At 35.7% G+C, this 24885-nt stretch overlaps 1 protein-coding gene across 3 annotated transcripts in view; it reads right to left on the bottom strand.

Annotated features, from left to right (window-relative positions):
- The window catches only part of LOC145293851 (uncharacterized), a 3143230-nt gene that overhangs the window by 2892529 nt on the left and 225816 nt on the right, over positions 1 to 24885 (bottom strand). For all 3 annotated transcript variants that reach the window (XM_080140773.1, XM_080140596.1, XM_080140684.1), the window contains exon 2: positions 16355 to 16445. The gene's annotated coding sequence lies outside the window, so the exon portion shown is untranslated. The remainder of the gene's footprint in view (positions 1 to 16354; positions 16446 to 24885) is intronic.

The raw sequence follows: 24885 nt of genomic DNA, 5'->3' as shown, positions 1-24885 counted from the left end.
GATTTTCAACAATATATCATATCATCAGAGGAAATGAAATGCGGTTAGCAAAATTTTCACCTGAGAATAGGCGCTAATTTTTCTTTTCATCACAATTATTAAAAAAAGGTTTTTGAGTGGCTGTTGATAATTATATGGACACACTTATACGAAAAGAGAAGTTGATACAACCTGTGTAATCCATTATCGTTCTGGGTTCGAATATATGTTTCTATATGTTGTTTTTTTTTCAGAATTTAAAATTTAAACACGAAATGTAAATACTCCTTTTTTCTTAAATTTTGAGCTTTTTTTAGCAAGCCACACCTTTAAAGTATTACTTCAAGTAATATCCATCCGGATTTTTCATCTGAACTCTATCACTGTCTTATCTTGCTTACTTAGGAGTTTCCTTTCCCTGGCTGAGATGTTCTATATTTACCAAAATGTTTGACAAGGAATATATAGCGCTCTCTGCTAAAAATATCTCGAATCCCTCTAATTCATTATTCATCCCCAGGCTTACACAGGCTATCAATAAATTTCTCATTAATATTACATGGAAGGCATACTATTTTGATACACTCTCCAACAAACAGTATAAAATCAAAACAAAAATCCTACTCCCAGAATACTGTAGAAATGACCTCCCAATAATTTCTAATAGAGAACTAAAACAAATCGAAAGAGGCGCCGCCAATTTCTATGGCCTAAAACAGTCTCCTACCCAAAATTTTACCCCGACTTTGAAGGGTTCGAAAACCTTATGCTGAACCTAGTAAAGAAGATTAAATTAAAAAAAAAACATAAGCACACAATTAATGCCACCACAAGTAAAATAAACAAATTCACACACAAAGTTAAGAAACACTCACACCTATTTGTACCCGTAGATAAAACAAAAAAATAAAACACTGCAAGATTGATTACCCCATCTCTTAGGACCTTATGTACAAAGAATTGAATAAATCATAAAAAAACTGTTCATAAAATTAATTAGATATGGTTAATATAGATTCCTTGAAGATACTCAACCAAATGAACTTCCACAATTTCACCGAAATCGTTACCCCAAGGACCCAAAGATTTATAAAGAAGGACCATAAAGAAAACATCCAAGACAACCCTTCGTTAAGATTAATCTGCCCCTTAACCTCTGATTTAAAACTAATTCATAAGAAAAGCTTAGACAGAATAATACCGTTGATAAAAGAGAAGATAAAATTCACCCTCTGGCAATTGTCCTCAAATGGTTCACTCAACTCAAAGATAAAAAAAAGACTTCACATTATAACCTTCTATATATGTAATTATTACCAATCTATATCCCCAATACTTCTTTTTAAAGCTCTGATTTTCGCTAAGAACAATTCCAATATAACAGATCGAGAAAGAAAACTTATCCTCCTGGCTAGGCGTTCTCTGATTAACTGATGGAAATTACTGGACCAGGAAGCATACCCATCTAATTTTCCTATTTCAATGGGAGCGACCGACTCCGCACAAGTTACCGATTTGGTCGGTCTCTGCTTGTTAATGAAGCTCAGCTTAGAATTCAAAAACCTGCAGGGAGGCCTATATAGACATGATGTCCTCTTTATCACAAATAACGGCCCCAGACAATACCATAATACCATAAAGAAATGAAATGACTTCTTTAGAAACTATGGGATTTCTATTGATGTTGATCCTAATAAAAATACACCCAACTTTTTGAACATATCCTTAAATCTAAATTTCCGTTACCATAAGCTTACTTTGAACCTTTTCTATATGCATAAACAATCGAATTATCCAAGATCTATTAGTAATTCTGTAGTACAACCCTTCTAAAAAAGAATATCAAGCATATCAGCCGATGAGAAAACATTTAGCACAGAAGCAACCCTTTAAAATAATGCCTAACGCAATTTAGGATATACGGATGAGATAGTATTCATTTGTAACAAACTGGAAAACAACAAAAACAAATCAATAATTACGCATAACATGACCCAAAAGAAAAGAAATAAGCCTAACGTAACTCCTCGAACAAGCATAATCCTAATCCAAAGCACCCGCATTCTAAGACTAAATCCAATAGCAAACAAAATAAAAAGGATAGCAATAAATTAAGTCAAAAAAATCAATATGGTTCAACCCACCATACAGCTCCAACCTAATAACTAATATATCAAAGCAATTTTAAAAATATAATTGAACAATCATTTCCGCCAACCCATAGATACAGCACAATATTAAATAAAAATTCAACAAACATCTCTTACTCCACTATGCTAAACATAGCACAAACGATAATAGCATCAACTAACTCTAAAATAAGAAAATTCCACTCAAAACACAGTAACTACTGAACCAACAATATTAGATATCTCCACTGGCTCCCACTATGTCAACCCCATAAATGAGACACATGGAACACCCAATTAACTCAGGAGCTCCATCCTGAAAACGATTCTAACCTAATAATCCCGTCCCCCTCTACAAGTTTCACCCACACTCATAGTAGACATTCCGACAGCTTAAACACCATTAATGCAAATGTAAAGTCCCACACATATATCTGCGCAACGACAAATCTAATTAAACTGAGAATTTCCACGCATATAAGCTCCTTTAATAATGAATATCTAAATAGCAATAGAGGAACCTCCCTTACAACTCTGATTAAAGACCTCCAATATAGGAATAATCCGTACTCGCTAAAATTGGATGTTTTGAAAAATCCAATTCATACACCTCTAAATCCAAATTCTGCAACCTTTGCACTTAAGAAGCCGTTGCAATAATAACATATCCTAAAGCCACGATGAACATGAAAAATTAGCTTATTTTGTTATGCAAGCACAGGAAAAAAATCAAGTATATCCAGCTCAAAATAACTGGTCACCATACCTGAACTAGTTTTAGCATGTTGCCCCTATATGTATAAGCATGGTTTAACGCTTGTATATATTCTCGCATAAGTATGTCCCGTATTAAAACAAGCTAATATGATTGGCCATCTCCCCTCGGTACATACAAATCAGTCTTTTGTCATAAAAAAAGTTAATGAGATTATTGCTTAATAGAGGTAGTTTGCCATCTTTACACTGATATGCAATATTGTTTCCGTTCTGCTAGAACTACAATCGATGCTAACAGTTATATCTCGTTTGATTAAAGGTCTCTCGAGAGAGGCTTCCTTTTTAAGGCAATTGCTCTTACATATATGAGATACGGTTCATTCAACAAAATCTGTAGCTACAGAATAGCTGAAAATGTATTCTCAATTATAAAATTATTTCCTTCTAATAAAGTTATAAGAGTAGTGGTCGATAGGCAGAGATCAGAAGCTCATAGTATTAATGCAGAAGTTTTTCAGGGGTCCATTTTGGGCCCAACTCTATTCCAGATCTACATCAATGGTCTACCAAATCACATCCTGATAATATCTGTAGGCATTTCTGTTGAATACGCTACCATCAATTGCAACAGTTAAAATCCATAAATGACCATTCTCTCTCCTCATATCTTGAGCACGTAGTGTAATGGCGAAACAAGTGACTGGTTTATTTTAATGCATCTAAAACCCAGCTTTTCTCTAATATCATTAAATCTCTTGCCCCCGTCTGACATGACTTGAAATGAATGGCATTTGTCTTGAGGAAGCCCGAAGGTTAAGCAAGCTTCTTAGTCTGACCTGTTCTCCTGATCTTAAATAGAGAACGTATACCAAACCCGTTGCCAAGATCGCGGGAAAAGGTTGGGATTGTTCTACCGCTTCAATAGATATTTGATTTCTGATCACATTCTCTTCCTGTATAGCAGCCAAGTACGCCCAATCATAGAGTATTGTTTCCACATCTGGTCATGTGCTGCTAGAAAGTTTTATTCTGCCTTGATAGAGTACAAATTAAACTTCGTAGCATAGTAGGTTTGATTCTTTTTCCCCCGTAACTTCTTTCTCACAAAGAAGCTCTCGCGAACCTTTCCCTGCTTGATCGTTTTGTTTCATGACAGATGCTCGTTTTAGTCCCAATCTATATTTCCTCTTCGCAAGACTTCATCGTAAACACTTGTCGCCCTGATACAACTATCAATATATTCCGCCACTATTTATCTCTGCCTTATCCTAAACGTAGATTCAATGAACAACGCTTTCAACTGCATGCCTGTGTAACTCTCTGCATTTTTTCTGCTTTCCAGCTAACTACATGATCGCTTTCTCCGAGTCAAACGTAAACACGTTTCTGATTAGTCATCCCCGTAAGAAATCCAATGTAACCACATTTTTACTACTAAGAATTACTACAATATTGTCCCAGCAATTCCTGTAGACTCATTCGCTCATATTCCCGAGTGGTCTCCTGCCTTTGATAAGTGTTGATTTGTTTGTAAAAGACAATATTTGCGAGATTAAAATCCACTGTGCTTCAGAAAGTCTTACGGGTCGGTAATTTTAACCCAATTGTGTCTGAAGCTGCGAACTAGTGTCCAAGGTCTTGAGATTACTTAACCAAAAAAAAATATCAAAGGACCTATTTCTCATACCATTCGTGTAGTAAGACAAAGAGATCTGAACGACACAAATAAATATAAAATACACTTATTAGCTCTTAGTTATCAATTTGAAATTAAACACGTCATTATATAAAACAGATTATTATAATGTATTTCCTAACATATTCTAAATATACATCTTATTATAATGTTTGCTATAATTATATATATATATATATATATATATACATATATATACATACTTATAGCAAACATTATATATACATATATAATTATAGTAAATAGTATATATATAATTATAGAATACATTTATATATATATATAATTATAGAAAACAGTTATATAAATATATATATATATATATATATTTATATATATATATATATATATATATATATATATATATATATACTTGCATACATACTTAATCATTCGTTGACATCTATGCTGATGACACGGGTATCTATGGCAACACATCAAAGGCCGTAGATGACAAAGTTCTCTCTAATTCTGTATCCTCTGATCTTGAGCACGTGTTACAATGGCGGAAGAGGTGGCTGGCAACTGTTAATGCATCCAAAACCAAGCTTCTATCTTTAACTCATTAACGCTTTTATCCCCATCTGGCATCAATTGGAATGGATGGCTCTAGTCTTGGAGAAGCTCCTGGTTTTGACAAGCTTCTGGGTTTGACCTTTACTTCTGATTTGAAATGGAACAAGTACATCAAATCGGTTGCCAGGGGCACTGGGAAAATGAGGTGATCCTTCAACCGCTCCCGAAGATATCTAATGCAATTCTCCATCTGTATAAAAGCCAAGTACGTCCAAGGGTCGAGTACTGCTGCCGCATCTGTGCAGGAGCTTCTAAACGCAGCCTATCCTGCCTTGACAGAATACAAAATAGAGTTCGTGGTTTAATGGGAGGTGCCTTTTTCTCTTCCCTGAAACCTCTCTCCCACAGAAAAGACGTTGCAAGCCTGTCTTTGTTTTATCGATATTCCCATGGCAGGTGCTCGTCTGAGCTCCAATCCCTCGTTCCCTATCGCCAATCTTTCACGAGATCCACCCGTCTGGCTGAAACTACTGTCAATAATTTTCCCCAAACTTTATCTGTGCCTTACTCCAAACGTAGATTCTATGAGCAAAGCTTCTGTCTTAGAACTGCACGCCTGTTGAACTCTTTGGCGCTTGCCTTTTTCCCACCTGACTACAACTTGGACGTCTTCAAGTCCAACGTAAAAAAACTCCTGACTGACCGATCCCTTAAGTAAGACACTCTGTCAAAACCCCCAATACTAATGATTACTGCAATGCTTTCTAATTGATTACTGTACACGCAATAACGCTTATCACTGAGTGACCTTCGGGCCTTGATAAATGGTGACCCACATGTATATATATATATATATATATATATATATATATATATATATATATATATATATATATATATATATATATATATTATATTTATATATATATATATATATATCCCAAACTTTTGGTTTATTTTTATTTAGTGTGATTGACGGATCCCAGCTTATTTTATCTCATTTTATAATCTCATAGCTGATTTACTATAATTATTTTCATAAAGAAAAATGCTTATTAATTTTGTTTATTTTAACCTAATCCATGTTCTAATTGTTTTTACACGAGGCAAAATATACTTAGATCTATTGAAACAATATTGAATTACTTCCTGCCGTTTGTGTTGTAGGTTTCTTTAGATATTTTATATGATATCGTTTTAGATTGCAAAGGTCTCATCAGCCAGACTTAGTTGCAGAGTATTTACTAGCACTTCGTAGTTTCAATGATTTCAATTTTTGGTGTTCTTAATCCCTTTATCCAAATTTGTAATTGATGCTGTTTTCTTATTTCTATTAACGTCAAAGATTTTCGGAGATTCTATATGCTTGTTAAATTCATATTAAAAAATATAAAAATGTACAGAAACATGGTAAAGCGAGTTAAACTGAGATTCGTGTTTCTTTTCTATTCAACTGACTGTCCATCCTAGATTCCTTAGTTTAAATAACACAGTGAGAAGAAATTGTAATAACAAATAAGGTATTTTAATCTACCTTTATTTGTTATGGATCTTTGCCTGCCAATTCATTCGGTAAATGCTTGTTTGGCCTCCAGTTATTTTGTGGTGTATAAGATTGCCTTTTTAAAGGCGCATTTCCTCAAACGTTTAGTGTTTGCTAGATATTTATCGAATTGCAAGTATGTTACTACCATTTTTTTTATAGAATCCTAAATGCACATAATTAAGAATATCCAATCTACAAAAATTGAATCTATATAGAAGCACATTTTGCACACAAACTGACCCATCTGCTTACCTAATGGCTGAGGTAGTTTTCAACATCGGTGAATAGGTGTATCCACAAATATAATTAAACAATCGTTACTCGTTATAAAAAACAAGAACGGGATATAAAACTATAAAATGCATTCGACCTATTTATAAAATACTAGGGTAATTAGTTCGATAATTATGATTGCGTTTATCAGTTCGGCACATTGAAAAAAACGACACAAGCAGAGCAATAATAAAGTAATCGTTTCGATCTTAATGATAATTGCATGAAATGGTAAAAGAATCGTAAGGTCAGCCGATAAAAAAGGAAAGTAATTAAATTATTAATCAGTGAATTGGAGAAGAGCCATTATACTTCGATCATTAACATCACAGAGGTTTCCGAAAAATGACTAAACACATAATGAATAGAATAATAATGATAATAAAATTACTACTAATGCAGTGGATTTTTACTGAGATTGCACTGTACCTTGCGATTAGCACGACCTATATAGAACCCAAGGTGAGCAAAGCCTATACACAATATGATGTAAAAGCCCTCCGCAATGTGCAATGCATGAATCTAAAATAAAAAAAAAACTATATAAAAAGATAATTCGATTATACGTATTATCCACTTAAACTAGTGCAATTTACTAATTTATCAATCTAAAACTCATCTCACTCTTCCAAATGGAACTCATATTCCAGAGTTAAAGAAATACATTGTATATTATATCTAACTAATTCAAGACCACTGCATTATTAATACATAAGGAAATTCGAAATAAGACCCCATCTTTAATTTCGAGTTTCCGACTGTTAACAGAGTGAAATTAGAATGAATAAACAGGTTAGAACAGGTGTTCCCGAGGTTCGAGTCAAAAGCAAGTTTGCGTCTGCTAAGTTATTTGATTCGGGTCGCGGAGCACTTATATAAAAATTGCAAACATTCAATAAACGTAAAATTAATAGACGTATGTGGAAATAGTGTAGTGATATTTTGTCCGAGAAAAGATTTCAAGAATGGGCTTATAATAAAAAAGTTTCATTAAAAAGCGATACTAATGAGAACAAACAAATTAAAAAAATTATCCCTTCCTTCTTATTACGCATCTGCTTCATTATAATTTTGATTATAAGTTGATGGTCTTCTTTATTGCGTCTTAACAGTACATCTGATATAGGATTCCCTTTAAAAAGTTGGAGTTTTATAGCAATATGCCAGACCCGTTCCTTATCGTTTTCTCATATTAATTATTAAATCAAATATTGACCGACAGGGGGTAGCATGTTCTTCGATGAAAGTGAAAGAGGGTTTTTTTTTAATTGAATAAACAAACTAAATGTATTAACATGAATTTTAATACACCTGGGCTTGTCACTTAAAAGACGTAATATTTTGGCTATACGACAGATACTGTTTTTTTTTTCAACGAAAATATTCGCAGTAAAATACAATAAAGGAAAACACTTCACGACCAAGGACGACGGATTATCTTTCGAATCATTACTTCCAGAACGAAAAATAATTAGGAATTCCGGAAAAATGAAACGTAATTGAATAATACTAATCTTTCAAATCAATAGTGAACGTAGTTATTTGTAATGCTAATGGTACAAAAATATGAGAAATCTTCATAAATAAGAAAACACATAAAGTAGAAATAGGGGAAAAGAAAAGATCTTTTTTACCCAGGAATTAATCCCTGTTTTTTTTTTTTCAAGTAATTCGTGCAACGTCCAAGTCGTCTATTTGGGCGACGAAACGCCTTCCTGCCCTCAAAACATTGGAAAGAAATTGTATTAATAATACTCTCCCGCATTACCCAACCGACGACAACCAAATGTGCACGATATACAATGTCAGTTTTTGCATTTTTTTAATATATATATATATATATATATATATATATATATATATATATATTATATATATATATATATATACATATATGGTAAAACTGGTAATTAGTAAAAACCTAAAGAGAGTGCTAAATACTATTGCAGGGCAAATATGTGTTTTATTGGCGATTTATCTGTTTGGTTACATATGTTTCGGATGTTGGACTATGTTTACGAACCAACAGTTTCATCAGCCCCTACAAAAATGTATGTAAGGTCTGTCGAGGTTGTTTTATCGTAAACATGGGCACACATCCGAAACATATGTAACCAAACAGATAAGACGCTAATAAAAATAAAACAATATATATATATATATATATATATATATATATATATATATACATACATACATATATATATATATATATATATATATATATATATATATATATATATATATATATATATATATATATATATATATATATATACAGTGATGATCATATTTATTGGCACGGTAAAATAAAAGTTAAATTTTGTCTAATAAATTCTAAAAAAAGGGATTAAATTAAAGAAAATAACAAAGTATATTATGTATTTTTAACTGGCCTTTCCGATGCAGCAATCGGATTTTAGAAAAAATAAATAACAAAGGAACAGCAAACATAATTGCAAAAAACCCTTGTTCAAAATTATTGGCACGGCTTTGTTTTTCTTTTAGTATCAGTATAATATCAATCAATTTCCGGTTTACGTGCTTTCTGAACTTTTTTATAGCCATATTATGCTTGTTTAACGCTAATTCAGTGAATAATTTTTTTCAGATAATTTTTAGAGAGCGATTTATTTAAACTATTATAAGTGACTAAATTATAATTTTCAATCGCCATGGTTAAAACTAAGGAACACAGCGAAGACGTCAGGAAGCTTGTTGTAGCATGCCATACCAATGGGGAGGGCTATGATAAGATTTCAAAGAAGCTAAACCTTCCCAAATCCACTGTTAGAGCCATAATAAACAAGTTCAAATCGCAAGGCCCCGTTATGAGTTTAGAGGGCAGAGGGAGAAAAAGGATTCTTTCCTCAAGAGATGAACGGAAAATTGTTCGACAAGTAAAACAAAACCCAAGGATCTCTGTTGGGGAGATTGTTGATGAACAGAGTACCTCTGGAGTGAATGTATCTCGACATACAGTTGGTAGAGTTTTGAAGAGAGCTGGTTTAAAAGCATGTCGTCCGAGAAAGACTCCCTTATTGAAGCCTATGCACCTGAAAGCAAGGCTAGCCTTTGCAAAACGTCATATTGATAAAGATGTTGCATTCTGGAAACGTGTTCTATGGACTGACGAAACGAAAATAGAGTTATTTGGCCATAATAAAGTGTCTTATATTTACAGAAAATCTGGCGAAGCTTTCCTGCCTAAGAACACCATACCCACAGTGAAGCACGGTGGAGGCAGTTTGATGTTTTCGGGATCCTTTGCTGCCTCTTTACCAGGGCGACTTGTTAAGGTCACAGGTAGCATGAAAAAGGAAGATTATGTTAAAATATTGGATGAAAACCTTAAAGACTCTGCTAAAGAGCTCTCACTTGGTCGTCGTTGGTGGTCCATGCAAGATAATGACCCAAATCATTCGGCTAAACTGACTAAGAAGTGGCTTGAGGACAATCATATTAATGTTTTGGAGTGGCCATCACAAAGCCCAGACCTTAATCCGATTGAAAATTTATGGAGAACATTAAAATTGAGGGTAATGCAAAGGAAGCCTAAGAATCTTATTCAATTGGAGGATTATTGTCAGGAAGAGTGGGCTAAAATTACTACTGAAGAGTGCAACAACTTGGTTGTAAACTATGAAAAGCGACTGAGGAAGGTAATCAAGGCCAAAGGCTATACAATTGCTTATTAAATAAATCGTGCCAATAATTTTTAACAAGGGGTTTTTGCAATTATATTTGTTGTTCCTTTGTTATTTATTTTTTTCTAAAATCCGATTGCTGCATCGGAAAGGCCAGTTAAAACTACATAATATACTTTGTTATTTTCTTTAATTTAATCCCTTTTTTAGAATTTATTAGACAAAATTTAACTTTTATTTTACCGTGCCAATAAATATGATCATCACTGTATATATATATATATATATATATATATATATATATATATATATGTATATATATATATGTATATATATATATATATCTATTAAAATGTGTTATTAAAGATGTGCAACAATTCAAACAGGGGTATTGGACGAGGGGCCACCCATTTTGTCCATTCGTCACACTTGTTACAGGCACCACATTGACTCTATGGACTCACGCACTCTATGGGCCTTAACTAATTCAGAATTAAACGAAGAATCTGCCGACCATACATCACGGAGCAATCAAGTCAGACGATTATTTAATTATTATGGCATTCCAGTCCTCAGTAAAAACAATCGCCCTGAACCAACGAGAAATACATTCAACTGCCGACGAAAGAATAACACTTCTCGAGCAATATTGGGTGCATAAAACACGAGGATACGGATCGATCTGTTGTTCAAGGCAACTTCGGTCACAATCAATCAATAGTGCTTGTGAGTAAAATGTTTTCCGTTGCACGTAGTGTGCGTCTTAGTAACAAAGTAGAATTCCTAAGCTCACCGATCAGAAAATGATGGAAAGATATTGAAATGGCACAGGAGCACCAGATGATCGTAAATTTAATCATAGTGTGTGTAGTGTAACGCCAGACAATCTATATTTAGATCTAAGATAACCCTCAGAACAGGAGCAGCATTTCATCGCCACCTCACAGTCTTAGCATTTCCATATTCAAGCTTAAATTACCCGTCCATCGCTCTTATTCGCGCCAATCACTGAATGTAAATATTTCGTAATAAGGATGATGATACAGCCGGGATGAAGTTTGGAGGTATACACTCCCCTTCGGACAAGAAATCTGACATCTAATTGAATGTGTAGGTTTTTTTACATGGAAATGACAATTTATAAAGACCAGTAAGCCATTCGAGGATTAGGGTTATTGCGTGTAGAGTAATTAATTTGTACGGGTCTTATATGAAAGAACAGTAAGTGTAACTAGGGATCTGTCTTTCTCATTTTACTTTCATCTGTTGGGGAGTTCGTACTTAATTTCGCAGCTTTAATGCAGAAGATTACACATAATGCGGCTTCTACAATGTTTAATTTGCTTGATTGCTAATTTGTTTGGTTAATATTAGTTGCCAATAAAATATTCTATTTAATTATAAAACTAAAATGTAAATAAGTCAAGTATTGAATATTATATATTTTTTTAATGACACCTTGGAAAGAAATAGGTAGAATTAGAATTAGCAAAACTATACTTTCTAGAGTAAACAAACAAATAAAACAGAGCCTAGAACTAAACCAGTGGGAAAATACTACCGAAGCAATCACCTGGTTAAAAAATATAGAAAACAAAGATAAATGTACGTTCATACAGTTTGACATCATAGATATTTATCCCTCGATATCCGAAGAAGTTTTTAACATTGCCCTAGAATTTGCCGAGGCATACACTGATATATCCTCAGAAGAAGGATGTGAGTGGGCTGCTCTAAACTGCAAAGATCTTGGTGAGCACTCAGCGCACGGAGTCTGGAGGGGCACAGCAACGGTACATCAGGATGTGGCCAGATGTCTGCCGAACCCGAGTGTGGCATGCTTCGAATATGGGGAGGCACACATAAAAAGAGACTGCAGGAAGTTCTTACAACAGATAGTATGTTGCAAATGCAATCGGAGAGGTCATTTAGCGGCGAAATGCACGAGGTCGGGAAACTAACAAGGGGAAGCCGAAACGCCATCAGCCGCCCCCATTCGGGAATCGTGGCGCACTCGCAGCATATGCCCAAGTAGAAGATCGTGGTGGACGAATGGGGAGATATGGCCCTGATCGACACTGGCTGTACCACTACGATCGTGCACACAACCTTGGTCGGAAGATGGAAAGGGAAGGGTGAAGTAGTTGCATTCGATGGGTCGCGAGTGAAGTGTTGAGGGAAGAAGACCGTCACTATTGATATTGCTGAACACCGGATGAGGGTCCATGCAATTGTCACCGATCATCTGGTGTCTGGCGTCAAAGTCATCATTGGAATGGATATTATATGCCCACTTGAAGGTGTTACCATCACATGCAACAACGTAATGTTCGGACTAGCTGAGTGCGCAGTGACAGAGCAAGCACTCAGGGGGGGACAACATGGCCGGGAATGAAAGAAAAAATATCGATCAAAGATCAGGACTTCCAAGACGAATTCGACAGAGAGCAGCGGACGCTGGGATGGGCATGGACACATCAAGCGTCATTGCTGACAAACAGGGTGGTGTGTTACACTAATTCGCTTAGAGGAGGGGCGAGAAATGAGTTTGAACAAGGACCGATGGATTGTGGAAGGTATACTGCTACCTTGGACGGATGACGTTCAGTCTGGCATTTTGCCGTTGATGGCCGCTCTGCAACCAACTAAATGGAAAGTAAGACCGGTCCTGGATTTTAGAGAGCTGAACCAACATGTTAAGTGCCATACTGAAGGTTACACCGTTGATGTTTGCAGTGAGACCATTAGAGAATGGAGGCAGATGAATGGCGCGTCTACGTTGGCAGATCTAAAATCTGCCTATTTGCAACTCCACATCGTCAAGAAGCTCTGGAAATACACGTCAATCAGGTACAAAGGCAAAACCTAATGCCTTACGCGAGTGGGGTTCGGGTTGAATTCGGCACCAAGATCATGTCAACAATCCTCAGGAAGATTCTGGAGATAATGGGAAAAGGAGATGGAACAGTGAGTTCATAGATAGACGATATTCTGGTGAATGAAAATCTGGTAACTTCCAAGGAGGTGGTGACTCATTTGAAGATGTTTGGGTTGGTCGCTAAAACGCCTGAAAAATTAAGCGGATGGGCTGCTTTGGAGCTAAAAACAGGTGCGTCGGGCAGCCTAGAGTTTCGCAGGGGGGGCGGGATCCCGCAACTGAAGCAAGAGGTCAACTGACGAGAACTTTTTCCCTATGCGGGAAGTTGATCGGGCATTACCCGGTTGCTAGCTGGCTTAGACCAGCATGAAGCTACATAAGGAGGCATGCCGAAGGAAGAGGGTTGAATGATAAAGTGGGAGGAAGAACAGTCGCCATGATAGAAGAGCTCTTGAAAGAAGCAGAACGTCAAGACCGAGTCTGGGGAACCTGGAACGTACTGCGAACATTGGATGGAGTCGTGTGGTGTGATACAAGCAGCATTTCAACAGGAGTCGTTTTGGAAATTGGAGAGGTTGTTGCAGATGATGTGACCTGGTTAAGGAAGGAAAATGATGTCAGCCACATCAGTGTAGCAGAATTAGATGCGGTAATCAAAGGGGTCAACCTGGCCTTAAAATGGGAACGGCGTGACGTCTGCATCAAAACAGACTCTGCCACGGTGTTATGTTTGCTAAAGTCTCTCATTTCAAGCGAAAAAAGGATAAAAACAAAAGGTGCATCAGTGATGTTAGTGAAGTGCAGGCTTGGAGTTCTAGCTGTGCTGATGCAGAAGTTTTGTTTGAAGCTTCGCGTAGACATGGTGGCTTCCGAGAAAAACCGAGCAGATGCTCTCACGAGAGTGAATAAGTGTTGGCTTTTGCCAACAAACGATGCTGTTGCTGCATCGGATCTAGATGACGTTGGCGTGCGAGAGCTGCACAATCTGCCGAGTGTAACCAAGGAGCAAGTGAGGCAAGTGGTCAGGACATGCGACAGATGTCAGTCGATTGATCCTGCTTCAAGCACGCATAAAACTGGTCAGTTGGTGGTGAGTGGGACCTGGGAGAGACTGTCATGCGATGTCACACATTACAAGGGTGGTATTTACCTGACCATGATTGACTGCGGGCCCTGGCGATTTGCACTATGGAAGAAGCTACGTGGAGGAACAGGCAATGAAATAGCAGCAATCCTCGATGAGGTGTTTTCGGGGCGAGGTCAAGTGGAATAGTTTTTAACCCACAACTGGACCGCATTCAAGTCAGTAGCAGTGACGGACCTAATGAGGAGGTGACATCCAACATTGGCAACGGGATCGTGGAGAGAAACGACCGTACCATAAAGGCAGTTGCGGAGATAGGAGACACCTAACCTGAGCAATCCGTCTACTGGTATATGTCGCCTAGCTTGGGACAAGTTCCAGAGACGGTTCCGCAACTGTCAACGTTCGCATGTTCCTGGAGACACACCAGGGTTGAGCAGGCAAGCAGAGAGGCAGAGGTCACAGGGATTATTACACTCGGGGATGAGGTATGGGTGGATTTACCGGGGGCGCGTTGCACCACACAATAAAGTAGAGATCGCGTGACTGGGTGGAACTCTAAAAACAACATCGTGGTGGACGGAGTACCAAGGCCTATTCCTGACATCAGACCAGTGGAAGGCGAAGCAATGGAGGGGAATCTGCAGCAACAGGAGGACGACGAGACACCTCAGAGGCCAAGTAGAGAGAGGCGGCCGCCACATTGGATGAGCGACTACGAAATATGATCTTAAGATCAGGGAGGCATGTGCTCAGAAGCTCAGGAAAAACAAGTCTTACCGTAGGTGCTCAGTGAGTGAGTTCACGCCGCGAAAAGTAAAAACCAAGATGGCGGCTAGCATTTTATTACGTGCGTTCTCGCATAATCTCGTGTGCGCGTGAAGCTGGAAACTACAAAATGAGCTTCATTTTTCGGTGCTGAGCGATTCCAGAACGGGCAGGAGAGTAAACGTTGCGGCAGTAAATAGGCTGAAATTATAATCCTTTTTTGTGTGTAATTAGTTCCCCACTCCATTCCGGAGGTTCATTATATAAATTCGGCAAAGAAAACATAAAAGAATAAATACTAAGTGATACTAATTCTAGTATAAATTATTTTTCTAAATCGTCCAGTTTCTTATAATTTATTAAAGTTGAAATAACCTTAAAAGCGTAGGATCCGCAGTTGAATTTTGTAATAATTATGTTTATTATGTTTATTAAAACACCTTACAAAATAACAAAATGGAGTCGGCATGTTTATTGTAATGATATCATATCTGATTTCGAAACAAGGTAGTTAATGCAAAAAGAAATTAGTTTAGACCTTATTCGGTACAACTAAAACGTGTAAAGTCGTCTGTCTCTCATTCCCTAAACTGTTCTGCTCTCCTAGCTGATGGAGTGCGACTACACTGTAATTAGTGTAAAGCAATAAACTGTTTCTTTTCTTGTGGACGAAGGCTTTACTTATTTTTGTGTATAAAACATAATGCGATCATACCAAAAATTATGTTGAAACTGAAACATATAACAGTAACGATGTTAACGTAAGAATTGTTAACGGTGAACCCCAGGTAAAAAATGAACATCAATCATGATCTTATGTCATCATATATTTTTTAATGAACTAATATTTTAAGGAGTTCGGTAGTGTATATCAACGTTCACCTAAAATCATACAATCATAAACTTTTGCCCTATGTAGTACATATGTTTTTCATAATAAAATTTCAGTATTATGAAATGAAGAAATAAGAAAAAATAACACAACACCATGCGATGATAATGTGTATAGGGTGAATATTTTAATTAGAAAAAAAAATTGTCCATGTTATAAAAACAAACAGAGATATAGCACATTATTACGCATTTGGAAAAATGAAAACAATTTTAGTCGGAGAACATACCTTTGCACGTAGAAAATTAAATGTCACACTGTTTTAGTGTTCCGAGTTGTAAAATCCAATACATAAAAATGGAAAATGTTCCTCCATTAACCTGTTTGATTCAAAACAGAAAATAATATTACATTTGGGGAATACAAACACATATTTCAAAATACAATATATAAACAATGTCATAAATCTGAAACTCTGGTACAGTTTCAATTAAAATTGCGATAGATTCTTCGAGTAAGATTGGGTTCATCAAACTTCCAAAAAGATTACTCATACCCGAGAGTGTCCTGTAATTAATCGAAGCCTTGATTCTCAGACATGCAACTAAGAAATATAATAATAGATATCCAAGTGAGTCCGTTGTATACATCGTGTGTACGATTTTTTATATGAAATGATAATTACAATAAAAGAAGGAAGTTTAATAATTTTTAAATTATATTTCATTTATTTACTGTGCTGTAGAATATGGTAGGTTTTGATATACCTAACTCTTGAGAGTAGTATCTCTTCGTCAAGGGAGAATAAAAAAAGCACATGCAATTCTCCGGTAAGGCATGCTTTCGACTGCTATATTTTTATTTATGTATTTGTTCCAGAAAACCACTGCCGAAGTCTGATTGGCAAATTGGTCTCCAGGATACATATTGCCATGTATATGTAGTATTTTTAGGTATTATACTAACGTTTACACACACACACACACACACACACACACACACATATATATATATATTTATATATATATATATTGTCTTTAAGTTTTTAACCTTTCAAACTATGCAAAAATATTTTTTATTATTCGTTAGAAAACCATCTAGTCAGTAAAGCATTTAATCACCTGCAATCACTGCATCATCCGAATTTACTATAATACCAATAATTTATTTTTCAAGGGATCATCAGTTGTTTACTATGAAACACTGTTTCGGGGATTTAAAAACAAAACAGTATATTACATCATGGCTCCCCAGCGGTGTTGATCAAACACCACCACCCTTAATCTCAGGAAGAAGACATGTTACACACATTTGATCCAATTTCCTATTCTTAATTGCAATTACTAAACTTTTCATAATAGAAAAATGAATTTCTTACCTGTGCGATTCATCAATTTCCACATTTAAAATGGATACATTTTTTAATTTGTTTAATTTATCAGTCTTGTATTTATAAGATTAGGATTAATCTATTTAACTACTTATCACCCCCACTATGATTAGTATTTAGTATATTTACCTTATTATTTAAAATTAGATATATAAAGGTTAAAAATATTTTTACATATATACATATTTTTTAATATAAATTTATTATATATAATTATACATACATTTTATACATTGCTAATATAATTTTGGAGTTCCTTTACTAACATAGTCTGGTTTACTTTAAACGATTCAAAAGCATCAGGATAACGAACAAATGCTTTATTTTACTGTTTAAATATTTTCTTTTTATCCCCACCTTGTTTTATCATCCTTATTACTAAACAAGAAACAGGTGGTATAAAGTCTGTTAGTTTTAAAGTAACGCGAGCTATTCTCAAAAACTCTGACATAATGGTTCCATAAAACATAAAAACAGGGCATGTGCTATCTTTATGGGGCATACGTACTATTTTAAATGGGAAAGCGTTTCCTTTATCAAATATTTTATAAAGAAAAATCCCATCCTCAATTTTTATATCTAAATCCAGAAATGTAGCCTGTTTTCCTCTGTGTTCACAATTCCATTTTTATTAGTATATATATATATATATATATATATATATATATATATATATATATATATATATATATATATATATATATATATATACTTCAGAATAAAGTTATCCAACAAATCAATTACTATGGGAACCTGTGATTATTGGACTTACACAATACCATTGGCAGTAATATGCTATCAGGGCAATCTCATTTAAATAAAAAATGCTCAAAATACCAAAAAGAGCTAATAAATCAAATTTTAATCATTCATTAATTTTAAAATGGATGATGTGACATGGTTAAATTTCAAATCCAAAATAATTTTCTTATTCTACGTAAAACAAAGAATGCATTTGAAATATAATGCCTTGTCCTATAGGATTTCGATATCTACCATCTCTACAGAGGAGAACATATTAGCAAATAACCTGATTTGCTTAAGTCAGCGAGACATGGAAAATCACAATTAAATGTTTTCTAAGCTTTTAAAGATGATAGAGTAAGGGAAGTTAATGAACAGTATATAGAAAACCACATACAACTTGTTCGGTAAAATCCGTAGATCTTAAAATATGCACTTACTAATGTAAAAAAAAAAACGCTATATTAGTGCAGCGTTAATATCCGTCGAAGAACACACACGCGTATATTTATTATAATTAAATAATTCAGACAATTTATTATATTATATATTTATTTTTTTTATATTTATTTATATACATTCTTTGGCTCACCACGCCATTCTCATTCATTTATTGGAGTGTATTATTGGTCGGTGGTCAAAGGCATAATAGAATATGGGGTTATTATCACAAGTAGTAGGTCTATGTTCGCAGTGTTGTGTTCATATAAGAAGGCTTCAGTTAATTTCAGCACTATTATTTGTTTCGGTTTATCTATTTTCATCAGTAGTGATCCTTATGTGTCCGATTACATTTGTTTCTTCTCTGGTCAGTATTTTTGTTTGTATGTGTAACTTGTGCAGGTAATTGTTAAACAGGTGTTAATGGAATGATAATAATCTTGTTGCAATGCTTTCTTTCATGGATAATTGCAATTGCCTACCTTATTTACTGAAGTAGAACTCCGGCATGCCGTAAATTGTGATTGATATACTGAATACGTGTGTTTACATATTTCTCTATTATTCATGGCATTTTGGTAGATGCAGGTATCATTTTCTGTTTGTTTTTCTGTTCTTGATAATTGTTGTCTCGGTGTTGGTCCGAAGTGTTTCATTTGATTGTCTAATTTTACCGCTTGAATGTCTTTTCGGGCGGCGGATGTTATTTTATAATTTCACACTGCGCACATTGTTTCAAGGAAACTGCAATACCTTCCTTTAACAGATATTTAGCTTGAAGCTCCTTTTCCAAAGAAAAGAAAACAAATAAAATATGATTACCTGGTTCATCAGTGTATGTGTATCAAATTTAATTGTGATAAGGAACAAACTGCTGAAAAAATTTTAAATGAGGAATAAGTAAAACACGATTCATCTTAGAAACAAAAATGAAATTAACTTATTCAAAAAATAGTTTTACTTTAACGCCCACTAATTATCCGTAGAAAACTGACACATAAATGTTCCCAAGGAATGTATGTGACATTTTTGAGTTTGTCTGACTAGATCAAGATGTTCTCATTTAGAACTGCTTTTAATTATAATTTAAAAATATTGGTGTCGGGGTGAATTAAAAAAATATGTCTGACTGTGCAAAATATGTCTGACGTTAAATTCGAAGTAAATAGGAATATGAAATGACATAATTGAAATGAGATTTTTTATCAAATATTTTTAAAGAATTAATCATTGGCTTTATAATCCGCATAATACTCTTGTACACATAGTATTGTGTGTTTACGCTTCTGGTGCAAATATATGTAGATGTTTTCGAAAAAGTAAACGTGAGCATCGAACACATACATATTTAGTAGTTAGGTGCGTACAGAATGTCCACTCTTACAAATGTAAACAAATTTTGACTGACCTTGGTAACGCCTAAAATTCAATCTATTAGCAAATAAAGAAATATTATTCAAATTGCCAGTATTTATAAATAATAGTCAAGAAATTTGATATGCATATATGAAATATATTTTTAAAAAACATGCATTTCTTATCGAAAATTTGAAGACAATGTAGCATCCTAAAAAAATTACGAACGACCATCCCCTAAGTTACATTGTAATCGTAGGTGTATCGCGCAAGTCATTAATACTTATATCTCAAACACCCCCAAAAATGTGTTCTATAATCCTTTTACAAAAGAACATTTATGGTTACAACCAGAATAAAAAAAATAAGCTGAAGAGTTTGAGTAATGCAACCAACGTTGCAGATTAATATGAACTGATTAACGACATATCTTAGAATAGAAAACACATCCCAATTATACGACAGGTATAGCGTAATATAATGAAAATGGATAACGAAGGCTTAATTAGTTGTTAAAATCGTGAATAATAAAACTCTATATTTCCAAGAGATAAAGCAAAAATCACGTAAATTATAAATGTCAGTATTTTTTTGAAGGTCGAATCAAGTTTTTCTTTTTTTTCTTTTTTAAAAATATTTTTTATTCCTTTGCTCCCCAAACCAGGCACAATTCCACGTTTAAGTATTATCAGTGGCATGACTTGCATGGATATTAGGAGAGGAAATGAGAAGCAAGATGTATGTTCACATTACTCTTAAATTTCTTCATGTGAGTACAGTTGGGAAAATAGAACCCCGGACGGGAGTTCCAAAGTCTTGCAGTTTGGGGGCAGAAACTATTGGAATAGATGCTTTCTAACAACTAGGGATATTTAGTGAATAGAGGTGGAATTTAGCCGCTTGTCGAGTATGTCGGAGGATTTCATGTCGAGGGCGTGCACGTTCTTGTATATTTGTCAGACTATTCACCATTAAACTACTTGTAGAACAGGTAGAGTGATGCAGCATTTCGTTGATGGCACAAGGGGTTGAAGCCTACACGAGAGTGCAGGACCTACGAGGTTGGCGACCCTCTTTTTAAAAATGTCCAGGAGTTGAGGCCAAGTAGTAAATGCACAAGCCTTAATGTGAAAACAATACTCCATGCATGGGCGAGTTGTCGCATTAGAGAGATACAGGATACTTTTAGGTGTGAGTTGCTTTCTAGCACGGTCGAGGGAGCCCAGCTTCCTTGCAGAAGCCTTGTCAATTCTCTCTGCATACCTATTCCAGTTCATGTTTGGTAGCATTGAATGAAGGCTACAGATCTGAGCTCTTCACCCAGTGTTCCTGTTGTTTCCCTAGATATGTTCTTATTTGTTCCCCTCTCGTTCCTGCTATAGAAAGTCGTGTCATCACTAAATATACCCATCTCAGAAACAATTTAATCATGGAGATCATTTATGAATATCAGGAATGATAAAACTCCCAGGATATACCCCTGAGGTACTCCCGCATTTATATTATATTGTTTAGATGTACGATCGTCGAGAAAAACCTGGATTTTTCTCATAATTTACAAAGATATCATTACATAATGTATTCCTCTAGTTCTAAATATGATCTAATTTTCCTTGGAAGCCCAGCCTGCCATACTCTGCCAAAGACCTTAGATATATCTAGAGCTACCGCACTACCTCCCCTGTTTTGTTCAGTGAACGGTATATACGTTCAGAGATAATAGTTAGGATGTCTGCAGTGGAATGGGCTTGGCTAACTCCATAATGATTGTTATTCAGAAGTTTAGCAGCTGTAAGGAGAGGGACAAGAGATAGATTAATTATTGTCTAAAATATTTTGACCAAAGGTGGGAGGAGGCTAAATGGGCGACAATTTATTTTGTCAGTTCTTTCGCCAGAATTCGTGAAAACTGGTAATACAGGAACAGTTTCTTTGAAGTCAGGAAAGAAAGATTCGTTTAGGCATTTTCTGTAAAGTTTGAAGAAAGCAGGAGCAAACTTAGCAGGACATTTTTTAATAGCACTACCATGATGATATCAGGTACACATGCATTTCAGGTGTGTAAGTTTTTTTGATGCCATGTACCTGAGAATGGGGAATTTGAAATCATCTGGTGTGGTGTAAGTCCGCAAAAAGTGTTTGGGAATGAGTGATTTTACGGGTGAATGTGGAGTTTCAGGCAAAGCGACTGGCTATTATGTTAGCCTTCACGGTTGACGTGCAAACAACCTCATGATTGTTTGATAATGGGAAACGTGTGCTGCGTATAATTAACTACATATTTTTAGATTTTCCAAAAAATCGAGGGCACCTAATGTGTGTGATTCGATGCGTTTTCTGGTGGTATCGGTGTAATCTGTTTTAGCTGTCGCTATTTCGCTCTTACACTTGCTATAGTTGTGTCCGTTTGAACTGGACTTATGTCAGAAAAATCTGCAGAACTTATGCTGCTTTTTAGCAATGTCAGCTGCCTAAGTAGAAGTAAACCATTAAAGTGTGGAGGATTGCTATAGAATTCTGTGAAGAAATATGTGTTTTAATTGAAGTTTTTTTACCATTCAGTGGTGTCTTTGCGCAGTTGAGAAAAAATTGGCCATCTCTGATATTATCCCTGATTACTTCCTAGTAAGCGTTATAGCAATATCTCGTTGCTTTTAGTAGTGGATTTTCAGTTTTCGGTCGAGAATTCAGAGCGATTTCTACCATTATCATGGCGTGATCAACATTCCCAATTGGGCCATGGGCATTCTTCATACGATCATCGGGAACTGTGGTCAGAAATAGATCTAGAGGTAAAGCATGCTGATCTTGCTGGTCTGGGAAACGTGTCTATAATGTAATCGTCTATGATAAGGGATGAGAAATAGAGAAGCTACGTGTTTGTGGTGGATATTGAAGTCAATAAATACAATAATGCGCTAGTATCGAGGAAATGTGCTAATTTTATAATGTCGGAGACTTTGTTTATTAGGGTACATCCTGTGCCAAGGGAGAAGGATAGAGAAAATACAAGTAGATAATATGATGTTGCATGTGAAGCCTGAAGGACATAACTTCCAGGTCATCTGATTCGAGTTTTTGTTCTCTACTCAGTGGCATGGTGTTACCAATAGAGACTCCATGCCTGTGCCTATATTTGTCTGAGACCTGGTAGCAGAATGGGAGATAACCAGGTATGTTAAAGTGGTTAGAGTGAATGGAGGAATATAGGTTGGTTTCATTAGTGCTAGGATATCCGGGTATTTACCAGAAGAAACGATTCAACATCATGTAAATTATTTAAAAGCCTGCAGATATTCTTAAATAGCAGCCTAAAGGGAGGACGCAGGTTGGGTTTCTCTGAGTTTACGCCTCATTTAAACGAAAGTATTGTTTGTATTGTCATTTCATTTTATGTAAAGGTTTCATTTAAGGTGAGTGAGGAGTGCTGAACAAGTGAGCGCGCAGAATACCAGACATCAACTACAAGTAGACTATTAGCTGACTCCTGATATACATGGTTGTGGTCTCAGGAAAGATCCCCGGAAATGAGTGCAGGGTCCCTTCCAATTGCGATATGACACTACAAACATCCCGATATTAAACAACTGTTGATAGAGAAGCCGCTCTAAGCGCTACCAAAGTGTTTGGGCTCCTGCACTATTAATTGGAAACAGCAGCCAGAAACGGTCAATCCGGTAACCCCAACTGATCAAACATAAGTCAGCCCAACATATATGGCACACATGCATCCCAACAGAGTCTAATTTAGGGGGGGGTCTGGTGGAAGCATTTAATGAAAGAAACTGTATAAGGCCAATAATGAAATATCGTTACCGAATCTTTGTCTATGTTTAGGCGTATTATTTGGATTTATCGGACTACTATTTCATCTTGAGTTGGATTTTAATACGTTTTCGGTCGATGTAACCTCCGACTTTCTTCAGATGTTTCTTTTCGAACTCGGAAACGTTTCTGTCGAGCCCGGGAATTTGGACGGAATTTCGGACGGAACCCTATATTTACTTCACGGGGGTAGCGTGCTCCGCACGCTATCTCCCTGTAGTAAGGACGCTATCTTCCTCGTGGCGCAGGGTTAGAGTACTTGAAAAAATCACTTGCAAATTATTAATCCTCTGACGGTTGAAGGGTTAATCCTCAGTGTGGGCGATCGAAAAATACAATTGCGAATTACTTAGGTCGTCTATCCAGTTATGGCTGACGGAAAAAGAACTCGCTACCCACGTGAAGTAAATTAAAGGGTTCCGCTCAAATTATCGTGCAAATACCCGAGCTCGACGGAAAATTCCCAAGTTCAAAAGTATACATCTGGAGACGGTCGGAGGTTTTAACTGGGATTTCCGCCATCGACTTGTGTGTTTGTACATTAATTTCTCCTCGTGGCTGTCATAGAGTGTGATGTTTTCAGCAAAGGTACTCATCACATATATTTTTTTTATCAGGAGGGGCATTTATGAGTATCATGAACCGAATGGTCTAAAGATCAACCCTGAGCTACCCCCACATTTATATCATATTGATTAGACTTCCAAACCTCGAGGGAAATGTGGATTCCTCCCTTATTTAGAATACGTTTATTTTGTTAAGTATTCGTCGAGTAATGCAATAGTACCTGATTTTAATGAGAACACCATCGTGCTATTTTCTATCAAAAACCTTTGATATTCTAGAACTGCTGAACTTCCTCTCCCCCTGTCTTATCCAGTCCATTGTATATACGTTTAGAGATAACATTTATAATATATCTAGTGCAACAAACTTCCTTATGCTACATCCTGGCGCATTCTTATGAGAATGAAACGCGGAATAAACTAAGTAGCTTAATTGTCATATATATTTTCCTAACTTAATACCTAGCGTAACCTATGTATTGGGCACTTTTAAGTAAA

The sequence above is a fragment of the Euprymna scolopes genome, chromosome 1, assembly GCF_053919585.1.
Source record: "Euprymna scolopes isolate OS-2025 chromosome 1, ASM5391958v1, whole genome shotgun sequence".
NCBI lineage: Eukaryota > Metazoa > Mollusca > Cephalopoda > Sepiida > Sepiolidae > Euprymna > Euprymna scolopes.
This window is presented reverse-complemented; position numbering and strand designations above follow the sequence as displayed.